Below are 17100 nucleotides of genomic sequence, written 5' to 3'. Positions count from 1 at the left end.
ATTGTGTGATGTATTTATAGAGCATGTTTAATGTCACACAGACGGGCTCCTGAAATAATCTCTTCTAAGGTTGCATCCTCCTGTGGCCACACACAATGGCAGACACCCCTGTTGGCTCCTCACAACAAAGAAGCCGCCTGGGCAATTACTGAGGGGCAGAGTGAGCACATGGGCATCTCATTCACTTCATGTTGTGCTGTGCAGACTTGAGCTTTTCAGGAACTTTTATTATAGAGAATAAGATAACACTTGGTATTTTCATTGAGGACAAAAGTGACACTAGACAGGTTTTAGTCTCACCAAATATATTTAATAAGCTACTACATATAATGATAAGTGTGAAGTATTCTGTAAAATATACCTGACAATTGCATTCACAAGTAATAATAACTGTAAATAATTATTAATAAACTATTTGATAGTAAACTATGAGTTAACCCTTGTGTAATTAGACAGTTATTTAGAATAGATTTCAGGATGACACTTTTATAGACCTATCTGCTCACAACGGCATTTGCACTTTTTAAACCCCTTGCGTTTACAAATTTGTGGGCAACTTAAACGGATTATCAGTCAAACGTATCGTGTTCCAGTCTAGTTAGAGGCAATTACGTATTGTAATTCTGCATGGTTGTCGACTAGATAGTGGTTCCACAGCTGACAATGACACCAAAGTTTATAAAAGCACGCTCAATCATTCTGTAATTATGTCTACCCCTTCTCCATGTGTACCCTACATAAAATAAAACTATAAAAATAGCCAGCTTGAGATAAAAACGTTGCTTTCCTTTTGTGTCAATTGAGACACGCGGTCACCACCAATAGGCGACGGAGGAGGTGGCATATGCTAATTAGGGACATATCTACTCTGACAAGTGACCTTGAGAAAGACAATAAAAAGCGCACACACCGTTCCAAATAGGCATCCCGTTGCAGGACCCTGTTTTGAGGTCAGTTTACAACTTACAACTCGTCTGGTTTTGGTTTTTTACATCATTACGCGTCTTTACGCAGCGGTGCCATACCCATGTGTGGTTGTTTCTCATGTTAGATTTGTCATACAATCATTTATTTATTATTGCTGAAACATTTATCTTGCTATTTCTGTGCTGCTTAAACTGTTTTGTCATCTATTGTCGAGAATGGATTTACTCACGACATTACGCACGAATTGTAAACGTTCTCCTTTGAGTGCACTTTTGGTTTGGTGATGTTTCATTCCTACGTTTGTCCAAACTAAACTTTTTATGAATGAGGAAAGAGCTGACTCACTTAAATGTGAAAACAAAAGAATGCAAAGTAAATATTCCTCTCTTTTCCAAGGGGTTTGAGAAATCGTCTGTCCGTCAGTGCGTCGGGTGCATCGTCGGCGTGTGGCGTTGCCATTGCAGTCATGTCCCGCTTTGATGCGAATGAGTTCGGAGAGGTTGGTCCTTTTCTATGCAAAACTGACCTGGAGTTGCTGGCTGCGAAGACCATTGCGTTTGATGGTAAAAAGCGAGCATGGGTTCCAGACGAAAATGAGGCTTACATTGAGGTTGAGATCAAGGAGCTCGACCGAGACAAAGTCATCGTTGAGACCAAAGATAGAAGGGTGAGTGGTGCGCTCAAGGGATTTGATAGTACAGTTTACTCACGATCAGAAAATATTACTATGCATTACCTCCCCACTGTGCATAAACTGGTTGAATCAACTTTTTTCCACGTCATAAAAAAATGAACAAAATATCTATGTGATGACGTTGAATCAACGTGGGAAAACGGATTGGATTTGCTAAAAGTCATCAACACAAGGGAATTTCGTATTTTTTTCACCCAACTTTTAACCTAAATCAAATAACATGAATTGTTTTGTTGATTTCACGTTGAATTCACGTTAGTTGACAACTCAACCAAATGTAAATCAAAACTAGAAGTTGAACTGACATCTGTGCACAGTGGGTAATTTCTTTGCAAGTGTTTATAGATAGTTAGAATAAAATACTCGTAATAAATATATAATCATTTATTCTGATACATTATTATGAATAGTTTTTAAACTGGAATATAGGTTTGTAGTGACTGAAAATGATATGACAACAGAACCAGAATATATATGACAACAGATTTCCCCTTTGCCCAAGGCCCCAGTCTCACTGTTGCCTCTTCCTCCTTCCTCTCCCCAACTCTCTTACAGTGAAGGAGGAGGACATCCAGCAGATTAATCCTCCTAAATTTGACATGATAGAGGACATGACCATGCTGACACACCTCAACGAGGCCTCTGTGCTCTTCAACCTGCGCAGGCGCTACGCCGCCTGGATGATCTACGTGAGTGACCCCACAGGGGCAATGGAGGGATGGGACAGTTGTTCCATGCACTTCCTGGGATCCCTGAGTAGCCAGAACCACATGTCAGTCGGTTTTTAGGGCATATGAAATGAGACTGTCAGTTAGTGCCCCTCATCCCTCTATTATTGCTCAGTTGGGTCTTTTGGTGAATAACTTGATTAAACGGTATGTCAGAGGTGTTGAAACTATAGCCCAGGTATCATGCATTGCCTTCTTCAACTCTCTCTCCACAGACCTACTCTGGGCTGTTATGTGTGACAGTATACCCATACAAATGGCTGCCTGTCTACACCGCCCCTGTTGTCGCTGCCTACAAAGGCAAGCGCCGCGCCGAGGTCCCGCCCCACATCTACGCCATCGCAAACAACGCCTACAATGACATGCTGCGCAGTAAGTCTCTCAGCACAAATAATACTCACACTCCTCCATGTTGTCAGAAACCTGATACTTGTCATTAGAAGTCATGATTGTGCACACAAACTCCAGACAGTAATGGAATATGACATGACTCAAGTACAGCTTCACCAAAATACATAACCAAGTTGACGTAGTACTACTACTATTACACAAGCCTTTTCTACTAGTTCACTCTTTATGATATCTACACAGATCGTGAGAATCAGTCGATGCTCATCACGTAAGCAAAAACCCAAATCCATCTCAGAAAACGGTGCTCTAATTACTGTGATACCCTATAGTCTGTTTCACATACTACTAGCAAAAACAAGAAGAACAACTTGTGACGTTGGCCTTGTCACTGTATGAGCAATCATAATGAATTCTAGGCCATCCAAACACAGACACTGTTTTAAAATGTGTCTACAAAACAAAATAATATTTTTGTTATGTGCTATAACTCAAGATGTCAAAACAGGAGTTTTTTGGGGGGAGGCAAAAGATTTTGTTACTTTTTTTCTTTCAGAGAGAACATTCTGGTATTTTGTTCCTGACTGCAGTTTATAGTCTAATTTTCTTGATTTGTGCATTTTTTACCTGTTTTATCTACACATTTCCTTTCTTATCTATACTTTTCCCACACTCCTATAGCGGAGAATCCGGTGCTGGCAAAACTGTCAACACGAAACGTGTCATTCACTATTTTGCCATTGTAGCAGCTTTTGGGGAAGCAGCTGCTAAAAAAGGAGTAAGGCCAATATGGCATTCCAGATTTTAAAAAATCTCTCCCTTTTAAAACATTTTTGGTCTTTTTTTGTCATACGGATTTGCTAAATGTTTACCCTTTCCCTTTTTGACTTCTTGGTCATAATCTTACCCAGTCGTACAATAGCATACGGATTGGATAATGTAGCTTATCATACATTTTAGAGGACATATATAATTTTGCACATCTTTATCTGAGACCAAGTTGCGTTTGCGTCATAACAACAAAAGAGAATTAAGGGAGAATTTACGTTGGCGGTTAAGGGAACTAATGACAAAGGTTAAGAGAACTAAAAAGACGAAGGTTAGGTGAATTTACGTAGCATGTTAGGTGAATTGGGTTACGTTTAGAATAAGGGTTAGGGGAAGGGTTAGCTAAAATTATACAGTTATCCCCGACGCGACTCGAACATGCAACCTTTGGATTGCTAGACCAGGGGTTCTCAATGTGCGGTTTGTATTTATATATATAAATACAAAATTATGATTATTACTAACAACAACAGATAAAACTAATTTTGGCCAAGGGATCCGTGGAATAAGTTTAGAGCGTGTAATACGATATAATTAAATATTAATCTACAATTGATGTTCTTAACCCTGGGCAAAATAGGCCTGGGAGGCTCACAGGGATATTGGTTTCCACAGTACTCCACCAAATATTTAAACAAATCTACTTAATACTTCTTGTATTCCCAAAAAGGTGTTTTTTAAAGAATAGATGCACTGTAATTTAAGATTTAAAACTGCAACGTTTTCTCTCTGCCTCATGGAAAAATGTGTGGAATTGCAGGATATTACCTTTAAAGCTGCAACAACAAAAGATCTCTCTGCCACTTGACAAAATGTGTACAATTGCTGGAAATTCGCTTGAAAACGGCAAAATGTTCTCTCTGATGGTAAGAGGCGGGCCTTTAAAATGTTCCTTCCCAGGGCCTAAGACTTGGGTTTGTCTGGCCATACCCTGCCGGAGTCATAGTAAAGCTCTTTGTATGCTATTTATATCTCACTTGAGTTATGTTCTGATTATGAGGGGGTCCCTGATGAATTTGCTATCACAAAAGGGTCCCCGTCCCTAAAAAGTTTGAGAACTTGGTTGGAGTCATTGCAGCTAAAGGTGGCACAACCAGTTATTGAGTGTAAGGGGGCAATTACTTTTTCACACAGGGGAATTGGGTGTTGCATAACTTTGTTTATGAAATAAATATGTAATTGTTGTGTTATTTGTTTACTTATGTTCCCTTTATCTAATATTAGGTTTTGGTTGAAGATCTGATAACATTCAGTTTCACAAATATGCAAAAGTAGAGAAAATTAGAAAGGGGGCAAATACCTTTTCATAGCACTGTATATGTGAGTACCATCAAAAAGCAAAATGGGATGAGCTCATAACACCTGCATAAAGAGCAAAACTCTGCACACAAGTTTCGCTAAAACAGAATTTTCAGGCTGTGATGAAATTAAAGATATGCCCATTCTTTCTCTCCTTTAGATCTTCTGGAAAAATCCAGTGTGATATTTCAGCAGCCTGGGGAAGCTACCATATCTACTACCAGATCATGTCCCAGAAGAAACCAGAACTTCTAGGTAAATTAGGATCAAATCCAATACTACCCAGAAAGTGTTAATGTTAGGTGACCCAATTGCGTGGGTTTTGATTGACAAAGATTGTCTCCTCCACAGACATGCTGCTGGTGTCCACCAACCAATAGGACTACCACTTCTGCTCTCAGGGCATGACCAATGTGGAGAACATGGACGATGGCGGGGAGCTCATGGCCACCGATGTAAGAGCTCTTACTCTGCTATTCCTTACTGCTAGACCAATTATCAGTAAGGAATTTGTCAAATGTACTTGCTCCAGTGATCAGCCTTGGCGAGTCATGACATCACTTACCCTGGTTTCTCCACAGCATGCCATGGACATCCTGGGGTTCACTCCTGATGAGAAGTATGACTGCTATAAGATAGTGGGAGCAATCATGCACTTCGGCAACATGAAGTTCAAGCAGAAGCAGCGCGAGGAGCAGGCAGAGGCTGATGGCACTGAAAGTAAGGGGGACTACCAATTTGAGATGTTGCATAAAAGTGAACTAAGTCTAAGACTAATAATCAAGACCAACATAGAGCAGATCAGGACCAATTCCATTGTAGCCTCCAACCAAGTGTGTTATGCTTGTGTCTCATAATGTATATGTCCTGTGTGTTTGTCCAGGTGCTGACAAAGCCTCCTACCTGATGGGAGTCAGTTCAGCTGACCTCATCAAGGGGCTCCTGCACCCTAGGGTGAAGGTGGGGAGCGAATACGTGGTGAAGGGACAGAGCGTTGAACAGGTCAGGGCTCACCACAACACAGTCAGGACACAGCACCCAATAGCATCTGTATAGCTACAAATATTCAGTTGTCTTGAAGTGAATTCAGCTTAATTTGTGTTCATTTAGCTCAGTGATGAGCATGCCAGCAGGGATAGCTTCCTAATCCTCTATTGATCAATATACTCAGCAGACTCTAGAAATTGGTATCCAAGCAACAGTGGGTATCCATGTGAATGACAGTTGTGTAACCTGTGTGTGTGTGTGTGTGTGTGTGTGTGTGTGTGTGTGTGTGTATGTGCACATGTGCATGTGTGTGTCCGCGTGCTGTAGGTGAACTATTCCGTCGGAGCTCTGGCCAAAGCCACTTACGACCGCATGTTAAAATGGCTAGTGGGATGCATCAACAAGACCCTGTACACATCCCTGCCTCGCCAGTTCTTTATCGGAGTGCTGGATATAGCTGGCTTTGAGATCTTTGATGTAAGTCTTTCCTCACAACAATTTTCACAGAATGATTTCATTCACTCTCTTTCTGGATCTTTCACTGTTAGATTTTTTGTGTGTGGTCTGTAAATGTCAACATTATTTTTCAGCTTCATGTCACAAGACTAAAATCTGAAGTGGTTCTTGCATTCTTAGTCTGAGGCTTTTATTCCACTCGACATGCTTATTCTGAACACCTGTCCCTCTTTCATTTCAGCTCAACAGCTTTGAGCAGCTGTGCATCAACTTCACCAATGAGAAACTGAACAGTATTTCAACCACCACATGTTCATCCTGGAGCAGGAGGAGTACAAACGGGAGGGTATTAAGTGGACCTTCATAGACTTTGGACTCGACCTACAGGCTGGCATTGACCTCATAGAGAAGGTATGGCGAGCTACCACTTCTCAAAGTCATTGCACTAAAATTAGAAATGAACTTCCCACCTCGGATGAGGTATTGAACACAATGATGTGTTTGCTTGCTAATATGTTTCATGATAGGATCCTGTATGTGTGTTTGTTCCTGCAGAATTGGTTGTATGTATTATATTTGATTGCATGATCCATCTCAGATTCACTACATGTATGTTTAGTTGAGCTTTGTTTCTTCAGCCCCTGGGGATCATGTCCATCCTTGAAGAGGAGTGCATGTTCCCCAAGGCTACAGACAACAGCTTGAAAGCCAAGATGTACGACAACCACATTGGAAAGTCAGCTAACTTCCAGAAACCGCGGCCCGATAAGAAGCGCAACTTTGAGCTGATGCACTACACTGGAGTGGTAAGTGTGTATGAATGGTATAATATTACAATACAATTGAAACAAACCAATAACTTGATAATCATGAATAGATATACAACACAGAAGATAGAAAAGGAAACAAACCTTTGATTTTTCACTTACAACTTGCATTATGATTCTTTTGGCAGTAGCTAGAGCAACCTTTAGCCACATGAGTTTCTCAATCCATTGGTATCCTTAGTGATATTCAGTCAAAACCGTGCAGGATTTACAAGTATTGTGGTACCCAGTCCCTGAGTATCTCCTTTCTATACCACTCTTTCCACAAAACCATGTGTCCTCCTAATGATCTTGTAGTGAAAATATAATCTAGTAGGATGTTAATGGTTGACTTCATCCTGACACTCCAGGTTCCATACAACATCATTGGGTGGCTGGACAAAAACAAAGACCCGTTGAATGAGACAGTGGTGGTGCGCTTCCAGAAGTCCTCCAACATGTTGGCACTGACTCAGACCAAAAGACTGGAGGCAAGGAGAAGAGGAAGAAGGCTGCCTCTTTCCAGACCGTGTCACAGCTACAGAAGGTGAGAGGGACAACTTACTCTACTGGCAAAATGCTGGCTAAACTGACAATATCACAAGCTAATATAATGTGATCAAGCTGGATTATACTTATAATATATAATATAATAATATAATATGCCATTTAGCAGACGCTTTTATCCAAAGCGACTTACAGTCGTGCGTGCATACATTTTGTGTATGGGTGGTCCCGGGGATCGAACCCACTACCTTGGCGTTACAAGCGCCGTGCTCTACCAGCTGAGCTACAGAGGACCACACTACTTGATATACTGCAGTAGACAGTAAAACTATACAAGTCATTACAGGATAATAAACAAACAGAAAGGACATAGCTAGTTAGGCAGTGAAGCTGCATCAACATTGAGAGATCATCTATCCAGTGCTGAGAAGGAGACAGTTAAGACTTGCAGTGATGTTTAGGGAAATGATCACATGAACATCACTTTAAGTCTGTGCTGGCTCCACTCTCATAAACATCACATACTGTATCCTCCCTGAAGTCAATGGAAGAGCTTCAGCTGTGCACCATAACTGAAAGAGTGAGGGAGAATTTGTTTTCATAAACTGCTGCAAAAATTTACATATTTGCTGATGTTGTAAACACTGAACCTACATTGAGCAACATTCCTGTCATCAATGCTAGCTTAGGTTTTCATTCTCTCCATCCGTTATGTGTGGCCCTCTGTCTGCAGGATCATCTGAACAAGCTGATGACTAACCTTCACTGCACTCAGCCACACTTTGTCCGTTGCCTTATCCCCAACGAGACCAAGACGCCCAGGTACGCCACAGTACAACATTCAACTGAGATCCAAGAAACATGTTGTTCAACTGAGATCCAAGGAACATGTTGTTTACTGTAAGTGCTCCAGAGAGCATCTTCTCCTCTCTGATTGATTACCTCCTCTCCCCCGGTCCTCTGCAGGGATCATGGATTCCTTCATGGTGCTGCACCAGCTTCGCCGTAACGGTGTGCTGGAGGGCATCAGGATCTGCAGGAAGGGATTTCCAAACCGCATCATCTACGCAGAGGTCAAACAGCGGTGAGTGTGATAACACACGTTCATTCCCACAACACACACATAAAAAAGACATTTGGAATTAATCATACAATACAATGTTTTTTTTACTAACAGCTATCACATCCTGAACCTACATGCCATCCCCGATGATACGTTTGTGGACAGCAGGAAAGCAACAGAGAAACTGCTCTGGTCCCTAGACGTCGACCACAACCAGTACAAATTTGGACAGACCAAGGTAGGAGGCTGAGGCTTTACATTTACACGTTTTGTCAATGAATCACATTAATACGAATTGTATCTATAGGCAAATGAAGTTGTATTTGATCTTCCTGACTGGGTCTGGGTGTTCTCCTCCTGTAGGTGTTCTTTAAGGCGGGTCTGCTGGGGCTGCTGGAGGAGATGAGGGATGAATGTCTGGCCAAGGTCCTCACGCTGCTCCAGGCTGTCAGCCGAGGCAAGATCATGAGGATGGAGCTCCAGAATATGATGACCAGGAAGTAAGGGACCATGGCTTCATTTGATTTGATCATTTCAAGTGCTCTAGTAGAGTACCTAAATGAAGTAAGTTGTTCTTATGATCTTAAGAGTATTGGGCCAACAATTAAACCCAGAGAGATGTTATCTCTTAGGAGTGGAGGAGTGTTGGGAGTACATAATGGCATTTGTTTTGGAACAATTCATAGTAAGATAAAGACATCAGTAAAAACAAACCAACTTCTCCACCAGTTGCTTCCTCCAACAGGTTCAATAGTAATATGATCAGTTGCACCCTTTCAGTTTGTGATATATTATAACTGTGCACACTCCTATGGTCTAGTACAGGGCTATTCAACTATATTCTTATGGGGGCCAGATGTAAAAAAGGTGAATTGCATGGGTGCCGGACATTTTCCACATTCTTCGGAAGAACTGTATAAAAAAGCAATGCACAACCAACAATAAAGAACATTTCTTAAAATTAAACGTTGCTAAAAGTAATTAGGAAAGGTGGAGGGCGCTCAACCAATGTGAGTCGAGGTGCAACCAAAAAATTAGATCATAATTGAAAAGGAAATCTCGCTCACCATTATTTTCTTTTATTTAAACAACCATTAAAAGTAATTAGGCCATTTTAATATCATCTGAAAACTTAGCATCTCAATAAATAACACAAAGATATGTCAAATCAGGTAATGCCAAATTCTAGTCGGAAGGAAGTATGCTTTGAATTCATTTCCCTTTGTCATTAGGTGCGCTTTTTGTCACACTCCCTTCTAACGAGTCCTACGAGTCTCAGAGAGGGAAACAGAAGGCACATACGTACGTGTTCCTTTCAGGAATGGGGTCATAATATTTTGTAGCTTAAACTGTGGCTAGAGTCAAATTCATATGAAGAAAAACGAAATCAACATGCCAGAGGCGCAAGAAACCGCTAGAAACCACACTATAGACAACCACGATAGTCGTTTTGGTACTGAATGTCGGATTTGTGCAGGGATTTTTTTGCAGATCTTTTATTAAATGTTCAGAATTGATCAAAGGGCCAGTATAAATGTATAAACGGGCCGGATCTGGCCCGTGGACTGCCAGTTGAATATTCCTGGTCTAGTATGTGTGGTATGCAAGGGCAATGTTAGCGGCGTGTGTGAGGCGTGTGCTTGTCCATGTATGGTTACCCTGCATGTGTGTGGCCCCCATGGTAATTTTGACCCCATTACGTCCCTCACACACACTCCTCCACACCCCTCTCCCCTCTCTGCTCTCCCTAAATTAAACAATGATGACGATGTCCTTAGAGCCAGGTGGCGACATGTGCCAAGTGGCAGCTGCTTTGGCCCACCCTAAAAATACAACCCCCCCTGCCTGCCCCGTGGCCCTTGGCCTCTTTTGTCCCAGGCGCCTGCAGTTCTACGTAAGCACATAGATGGGATATGTGGCGGGTGACAGAGGATTAAAGCCTGCCATTTGACAGAGGGCTTTAGTTTCTAAATAAACACAGAGACACTCACCTTTGAGAGGCATAGAGCATGGAGTCATGTCAGAAATGCAATCATACTCATACCACAGCCACCTCCCCATTCACTCTGCTACCCCCGACACCCTGCCTGACCATGGCCCTGCACTCACTCAGGCACACATTCACAACTCTGACAGGAAGTGCCTGACCAGGTTGCAAAAATGTCTTGTATCTAAAAGGATTCTTCAGCTGTCCCCATAGGATAACCATTTTTGGTTCCAGGTAGAACCCTGTTTGGTTCCAAAACCACAGGCTGAAGAAGTTGAATAGCTAGGACCTGTGATGAGATTTAAAAGATGGAAGTCCAGAAGCTCATCAGTTTGGAGCAAGACCAGAACATGTGTGTGAGATTAGCAGGAGGCTGGGCCCAACGTTCACACTTGTCATCTAAGTCAGGGTATATCTCTATTACTCTGGACTTGCTCATATGAACTCGATGGAGCACCTTAAACTGGTTGAGTCCAAGTCGAGCACAGGAAGAAGACGTAAAAAGCCCTAATTCTGTCCTCTACTCACTTCCTGTTTCAAGAGAGGCTCTGATGATCATCCAGTGGAACATCCGGGCCTTCAACGTGGTGAAGCACTGGCCATGGATGAAGCTCTTCTTCAAGATCAAGCCTCTGCTGAAGAGCGCCGCCACAGAGAAGGAGATGGCCATTCTGAAGGAGGAGGTGGCCGGGCTGAAGGAGGCCCTGGAGAATTCAGAGGTGAAACGTAAAGAGCTGGAGGAGAAGCAGGTCAGCCTGATCCAAGAGAAGAATGACCTCTCTCTGCAGCTGCAGGCAGTAAGTACCCACAGACTGACGGCGATGCACGCATTTACTACCTCCTACAGCATGGTACCAGTAGGGCTCCAATGTCACCTCCCATTTCTCCCTCTCTCTCCACTCTCCCTGCAGGAGCAGGAAAACCTGGCGGACGCAGAGGACCGCTGTGACCTCCTGATCAAGGCTAAGATCCAGCTGGAGGCCAAGGTTAAAGAGATGATGGAGAGACTGGAGTACGAGGAGGAGATGAATGCCTGTGTTCTCGCCAAGAAACGCAAGCTAGAGGACGAGTGTGCTGAGCTGAAGAAGGACATTGATGACGTAGAGATCACCCTGGCCAAGGTGGAGAAGGAGAAATACGCCACCGAGAACAAGGTGAGGAGACTAGAGGATCACAGAGAAGGAGATCAGACCAGACATTCACAGAGAGGGAGAGGACACAGAACTACAGATGTCATAGTCCTCTTGTCCTCTAAAGCGGAAGAGATTCCTCTTTATTTCAGATGACAAACAGTGGCAGTATAGCCCTGACTTCATGTAATTAATGAATCAAGTCTGCCTCAATACTCCACCCAACTGAAACGTCTGAAAAAGATCTAACCTAAGCAACTTAATATTGGTGAATATGTGCAGATGAGAATGAGATGTGCATAGCTGAGGTCCTGAAGTCATCATATGCCTTCTCCTCTTCTCCAGATGAAGAACCTGATTGAGGAGATGGCAGCTCTGGATGAGATAATCCTGAAGCTGACCAAGGAGAAGAAGGCCCTACAGGAGGCCCACCAGCAGACACTGGACAACCTGCAGGCCGAGGAGGACAAGGTCAACACACCCTCCAAGGCCAAGGCCAAGTTGGAACAGCAAGGGGACGACGTGAGTTTATGCACAAGGAACTACAATCCATATCCAACCTGACTGAAACGAAAATAGATATAAATCAAGAGAAACTGATTTTTGTTTCGATACATTGCCACATCATATTGGCTGTTATTAAATACATTGTTATGGCCATTAGCTTTGACATTTCCCATACTCTTCCCCAAATCAGTTGGAAGGCTCTTTGGAGCAAGAGAAGAAAGTATGCATGGACCTGGAACGGGTCAAGCGCAAGCAGGAGGGAGACCTTAAACTGTCCATGCAGTCTGTCATGGACCTGGAGAATGACAAGCAGCAACTTGAAGAGAAGCTGAAAAAGTGAGAACAATCTATTTGATTGAAGACTAAACAACTGATCAGTTCTATGATTATTGATAAAATATGAATGTAACCCACTCTTCTTTCAAATCAGGAAAGACTTTGAGATTAACCACACTAGCACTAAGCTTGAGGATGAACAAGCCTTGACCATTCAGCTCCAGAAAAAGAGTTACAGGTATGAATGGACAACTGGGTCTAGAAATACTAACAGTGATTTCTGATTAATATAATATAATACAATACTATCACATTTCTCAGTACATTACAAAGATCATAGACCACAAGCTGAATGCATCCATTGATCTATGCCCATGTCTTCTCATAGGCTCGTATCAGGGAGCTAGAGGAGGAGCTGGATCCCGGGCCAAGGTGGAGAAACAGCGGGGCGATGTGGCCAGGGAGCTGGAGGAGCTCAGTGAGTGGCTGGAGGAGGCCAGGGGCGCCACCGCCGCTCAGATCAAGATGAACAAAAAGCGCAATTCAGACTTCCGGAAGATGCGCTGGGATCTGGAGGAGACCATGCTGCACCACGAGGCTACGGCAACCGCGCTGAGGAAGAAACACACTGACAGCTTAGCCAAGCTGGGGGAGCAGATCGACAGCCTGCAGCGCATCAAACAGAAGCTGGAGAAGGAGAGGGGCGAGACCAAGATGGAGGCAGACGAATTAGCGTCCAACGTGGAGCAGCTCTCTAAGAGCAAGGTAGAGAGATAAAGATGCACACACGGACACACACTGATACTATTTCCGCTGATCCCACTTGGATTTCCAGGCTAATGCTGAGAAGATGTGTCATCTGTATGAGTACCAGATGAGGCTACCGATCCTGTCTTTGAGCAGTCCCAGACATCCCGATATTTTCAAACGTTTGATTTTATCTGCACAAAATGTGCAATGCTTTTGTAGTGTGAGCTGTGCAACGACATGTTTTGCGAACGGTGATCAGCAATAGCCAATGAGAGCTTGACAGAGAAGAACCCAGTGAGATGATGACGTTGTTTTGCGTCACCCAGAATGTGTAGACTCTCCAGCAGGAGCGATGACTACTAGTATGCGTTTGTACTTGCCTTTAACCAAAGCCAGAGTGTTACATCGTTACAGTGCTGAAGTTCACAAGCAATGTTATTCAATTCAAAATGTTGGCTAGTAATGTCAACTCTGAATGTCTGACTGAAAACTTTTATGAGGCTGCTTTGAGCCACAGCTCGTTCTAGCTACGTTAACAATCTAATCACGTCATCATATAATTGTTTTCGCATGACAGCGTGGTGGTATGGAGAATCCTCACGACCAAGTGAAGATTGTTGTAGTGTGTGAAACCCCGTCTGTGCCAGATTGTTTAATGTGCGCACCACTATGTCGGCAAGACAAGAAACGACAGGAAAGACTGTTGTTTAATGTGAGAGGCTCAGAGATGTTAGGATTTTAAAAGTCGTGTAGTGTACACCCGGCATTAGTTGGTGTGCTTAACAGTACGACTGACCTTTCCTCCTTCCACCATCTTGGCGCTATCTCCACTATCATTGTCTTCCGGCAAAGAATGCACTGGCCCATGCTCTCCAGTCCTCCCGCCACAACTGTGACCTGCTGAGGGAGCAGTATGACGGGGAGCAGGAGGCCAAGTCTGAGCTGCAGCGGGCCAACGCCGAGGTGGCCCAGTGGAGGACCAAGTATGAGACAGACGCTATCCAAAGGACAGAGGAGCTGGAGGAGGCAAAGTGAGTGAGACATCTGAGGTCTACGTACAATGACATTAGAATAACAACTCTTCACTCTCATCTATGTTTTCAAACCTGTTATAGTAACTAAAAAAGTGACATCTGATTAATGTGAGATGTATATATTCAACAGGAAGAAGCTGGTGACATGTTTGCAGGAAGCTGAGGAGTCTGTGGAGGCGTCCAACGCCAAGTGCTCCTCCCTAGAGAAGATCAAGCACCGGCTGCAGACAGAGATAGAGGACCTAGTGATGGACCTGGAGCGCTCCAACACTGCAGCCGCCGCCCTTGACAAGAAGCAGCGCAACTTCTATAAGGTGAGCAATTGGAGGTTATCATGGGCAATGCAAATTACGGAGACATGCTGTCAACTTGATTACATGCTGTTGCTGAGTAAGGAACTGAACTGGAATGACCTCAGTAGAAAAAATTGCAATTTAGGTTGTTTTGAACCTAAACTTTATCCAGGCATTGCTAATGAGGTGAATTTCTGATTTCAGGTGCTGGCTGAGTGGAGGCAGAAGTATCAGAAATGCCAGTGTGAGCTGGAGAGCTCTCAGAAGGTGTCTCACAGCCTGAGCACAGAGCTGTTCAAGCTGAAGAACTCCTACGAAGAGGCCCTAGACCACCTGGACACCACCAAGAGAGAGAACAAGAACCTCCAAGGTACAACCACCTCACACACATCGGAATAACTCAGACTACATTGGTCCTGTAAAGACTGTAAAAACGGGACCCGTTGTGTCTCTGCTTAGCACTCAGCATTGGGGGAAAGGCCCTGCGATAGACTAGCGTCCAGGGGGTGTACTTGTACATCAAGCTGCCTCGCGCTACAGAAACAGGAGATAAGCTGCTGCTTCTATGAGCCGCTCCAGCTCGGCAGGTTGGCGTTTATTTGGATGAATCTTGTTCTGGTGGTAGAGCTGCGCGATTCTTAGGGCCAGTGGCAAAGTCAAAATTGGCTATATATTGAAAAGATTTATGAAAACAAAAATGTGCTTTTTGGTCTTATTTTAAGGTTAGGCATAAGGTTAGCAGTGTGTTTACTGTTAGGGTTAAAATCTGATTTTATGACTTTGTGGCTGTGCCAGCTAGTGACTACCCTGCAGAGCTGCCTCCAGTACATGAGTCATCCCAATAAATGGCAACCTGCTCCTTCTTGCACAAGCAAGGCTCCTTAATTTACTTGGTTAAAGTTGTTCACCAATATTGAACAGTGAGTGTAGATCAGTGATCTGACAGTCTCCCATCAACAGGTGAGAGAACTCGAGAATGAGCTGGAGTCTGAGCAGAAGAGGAGCCAGGAGTTCCAGAAGGTGTTCCGCAAGTATGAGAGGAGGATCAAAGAGCTCACCTACCAGGTACTGAAACATACCACATTAACATTCTTATTTCAATGTTACAATTATTCCCCACACTTGATCAAAGTGATCATCTTAAACATAATTTTTCTATGATTAGAGACATTTTGCGGTTGTTGATTGTATGTACTGTTTATTGATAGAGCTGCCTGCCTGTGAGGTGTTGCGATGTAGTGCTTCATGCTGCCCCCTGCTGCTTGTGTTTGTTCTTGCAGACAGAGGAGGACAGTAAGAACCTGGCCCGCCTGCAAGAGCCCATAGACAAGCTGCAGGCCAAGAGCTACAAGAAGGCAGGCTGAGGAAGCAGTAAGTCCCCCATAACATTTCAAGTTTTCATTTTACTGTTGTGTTACTGTATAGAATGTGGGTCTGTTTCCAAATGACCTACAGTGGTATGATCTACTTCCCGGCTCTGTCTTCTCCACTCAGGAGGAACAAGCCAACTCCAACCTGACCAAGTTCAGGAAGATCCAGCATGAGCTGGACAATGCAGAGGAGAGGGCCGAGACCAGGTCAGTACTACACTTTATGGAAGATACCAGTAAAGTGTGATATATCACATAACATGTGGCTTTGTAATAAACATCTCACTGGACTCTGCCAGTCAGCCGAAGTTGGTCTTCTCCGGAGTATTTATTTCCATGCCCTCAGTATTATCGGTGGCTGTTACTGAAACACTGTATTTCTCGTGTATTTCAGCTTGCAGAGTAATCCAGAGGATACCTCCCCAACCAAGGATATCACAGCCAGCCAGCTGCAACAGTTGTGGTGTGACTGTGGAAGTGCAAGACAGACCTAATAAATACTACTAAAAGCATTTATAGGACAATTTGTCTCACCAGATAGGTGCAGTGAAAGGTGTTGTTTTACAGCAGTGGTGTGAAACTCATTTCATGTAGGGCCTAGTGCAGGGTATCCCAAACTCGGTGCACGTTTTGGTTTTTGCCCTAGCACGAAAACCCAGACACTCGGCCTTCCGTGGAATGAGTTTGACAGGATCAGCCATAGTAGTACGGCGCCCCTGGAGCGTATTAAGGTTATGTGCCTTTGCTCTTGTCGGCTCGGGTATTCAAACCAGCAACCTTTTGGTTACTGGCCCAACGCTGTAACCGCTAGGCTACCTACCTGCCGCCCACATTACTGTCTACAGTCAGTGTGGTATGTGGAGATGCAGTGAGTAATAGATAGTAGCTGTCAACGCATGGAATCTTCGGGAAATTAAAAGAAAATGACGCCCAATGCTCTGTGGTCAGAGGCAAGAGGACGGCTGCCTGCTGCACACGGCCGATGTTCATTAGGACAAATAAGCACCCAACACACATTATCATTATCGGTGTCCCATCCATAAGACCACTGTGACAAAATACACCAGGCACACATTCGAGAGAAAGTTGTGAGAATTTATGATTATATTA

At 43.6% G+C, this 17100-nt stretch overlaps 1 pseudogene; it reads left to right on the top strand.

Moving 5' to 3' along the window:
* Positions 1–1393: 1393 nt before the first annotated feature.
* Positions 1394–16502, top strand: LOC121578477 (annotated as a pseudogene).
* Positions 16503–17100: the final 598 nt, after the last annotated feature.

The sequence above is a fragment of the Coregonus clupeaformis genome, chromosome 12 (assembly GCF_020615455.1).
Source record: "Coregonus clupeaformis isolate EN_2021a chromosome 12, ASM2061545v1, whole genome shotgun sequence".
Classification (NCBI taxonomy): domain Eukaryota; kingdom Metazoa; phylum Chordata; class Actinopteri; order Salmoniformes; family Salmonidae; genus Coregonus; species Coregonus clupeaformis.
The sequence above is the reverse complement of the archived record's forward strand: the minus strand, read 5'-3'. Positions and strand labels throughout refer to the sequence as shown.